This window comes from Symphalangus syndactylus, chromosome Y (assembly GCF_028878055.3).
Source record: "Symphalangus syndactylus isolate Jambi chromosome Y, NHGRI_mSymSyn1-v2.1_pri, whole genome shotgun sequence".
In the NCBI taxonomy this organism is placed as follows: domain Eukaryota; kingdom Metazoa; phylum Chordata; class Mammalia; order Primates; family Hylobatidae; genus Symphalangus; species Symphalangus syndactylus.
The window spans coordinates 24,577,194-24,579,472 of NC_072448.2; the positions used below are offsets into that span (position 1 = coordinate 24,577,194).

The following is a 2,279-nucleotide window of genomic DNA, read 5'->3' on the forward strand; positions in this document are numbered from 1 at the left end:
CTGCATAACTTAATTCGGTCACTAATAATTAGTTTAAAAAATGTATTTAAAAGCTGCAAACCACATTTTATTACACATTTCTGAATCAGGAAGGGGTAAATTTTGGCATAGCTTTCTTGTGCCACTGACTTTTTTGGGGAGAAACATTCTGCAATAAAATAAGAGTTTCCAAACTCTATTTATGAAAAAACTTGAGTTTTCTTCTGTGATTAACCTTCACTCCTCAGTCCCTTTTACCCAAGGAATGGTTCCTAGGTCATCTTTTTGAAGTTTAGTTTCTGGAAAATTTCCAGCAAACCTCTCCTGTGCTTTTTCCCAGTTGTTGTTGTTATCGTTGTGGAGAAGGTGAGTCTCTTTAATTGAGGATGGTTTTTCTGTCTCCAATCCTGCATGTGTTTGCCGAAGCTGAAGCTGTATTGGAGTTTTTATTCTCCCACCATCCTTCCCCAGGCCTTCTCCTGTTATCAACACATCTTTTTCAACATCTTCTGACCTTTGTAGCTATCAGTAATTTCAGAATGAACAGATGCAGGAACATCATCTCTTTGGAAATTTCCTTGACTTCCAATCTGCTTCCTATGTTTTCCAGCTGTATCTTTATATCTTTGATTCTCCAGTATCTTATCATCTTTGTAGTCTGTATTCTGTAAACCATATTTTATTCACATATTTTTAAAATCATTTTCTTCTTTCCAGCTCGTTTCCTTCTTAGTTAATGATGGACCAACAAATGATTCATCTTTCTTATCAAGGAAAAGGTGAGCTCTAACCTGCCCTGGTTCACATCCAACACAGCTATTACTGCCAGGGTGAATGTAATAAGATAACACAATGTCTCCAACTTTCACTTTCTCTCCATGCTCAGGTTCATAAGGGTCACATTTAGTTTTCAGCTGAACAATCCATTTTCCATTAACAATTGTTCCATTTTAACGGCCTGATCCAAAAGGACATAACTTTGTAAGTCATGGTCAAAATAAATCTCTGCATGAAACTTACACCAACTTCAGGCATTCGAAGAGTATGCTCTGTATCATTTTCCCTTCCATTTGTAGCAGGTTTCACAGCAGTAATGATGAAGAGTGATCCTGTCTGTAACACGGGTGATCTAATGACAGTTACCCTCATATATGAGGGCCACACTTTTTCCTCATCTTCCTCCTCAGGATTTTTGCAGTTGCATTGCCTTTCCCGGTAGCGCCTTCATCATAACTACCCTCTGTCTGAGAGTCTGTAATTTCACCTTCTTCTGGTTCACTGTGAGTCTCTGTGATTTTCTCATCCTTAAAGTTGAATTGAGATGTTTTCATTAAGAGGAGATTCCATAGTATTTCCACTAACTGGAACAGTGAATTTTGGGGGATTATTTTTGTGACGAATGCCTATTTTGGCTTTTTTTCACATTTGTGAAATTGTGTTTCCCATTGCAGCTTGTATGTTCAACACTGAAGGCTTCTTGATCCTCTGAATTCAAATCCTTTTCTTCATTTTTTTTTTTTTGGTAGAAGAATCTGGATCCTTTCTTTTCTCAAGTTTTTTTTTTTGTTTTGTGCTATAAGTCTGATAAGGTTGCAAATCTACTCGAGAATGAAATCGATAGTGACCACTTTCCACATCACAGTAGTAATAAATTAAATCATAATATATTTGATTCTCAGAATCTTAATAGAAACCACTGCTGTGGTCAAAATACAGTCCAGCATTTTCATCATAACTAAATCCAGTCTGTGATAAAGCCGCTTCTGCTGCAACTCTCAAACTTCCAGCTAATGACGAAACTTCTAAGGACGTATCTTGTGCTGCTAATGCAGATGCTGGCTCCTGTGAATTTAAGGCAAATGACCCTCTTGTCTACATTCAACATTTGCTGTCCTATCAGTACCAGGGTAAGCATCATTTTCTATTTATAACTGGTAGTTAGAATTCAAAGCAGGAATTTCAATATCATGATCTTGCTGTTTTGACAGTTCAGTCACTCACTTTATTTGAAGACTAACATCATTAGAGTAGATCTGATAATAATAATCTTAGACTGACCAAGGATCATGGTTCTCTGTGAGTACTTCTATATCAGACTTTTATTATCTCCATTTCTCCCACAGAGGAGTACGTTACTGAGTTCTTCCAGCTGCGTGCAGAGCTCCTGGCTGTTGCTAGTATGGCTCTGAGCAGCCGTCCTATGCCAGGCCATAGCTTCTCCCGTTCTCGCACCTGCCGCCTGCAGCTCAGCGTTCGGGTTCCAGCTTCTCCGCCCTCCTTCTCCTCTGGACCAGCTCGGG

The 2,279-nt window shown here is 38.7% G+C and overlaps 1 pseudogene; it reads right to left on the reverse strand.

Annotated features, from left to right (window-relative positions):
• Positions 1-216: 216 nt before the first annotated feature.
• Positions 217-1,404, reverse strand: LOC129476677 (angiogenic factor with G patch and FHA domains 1-like; annotated as a pseudogene).
• Between the last annotated feature and the right edge of the window lie 875 nt (positions 1,405-2,279).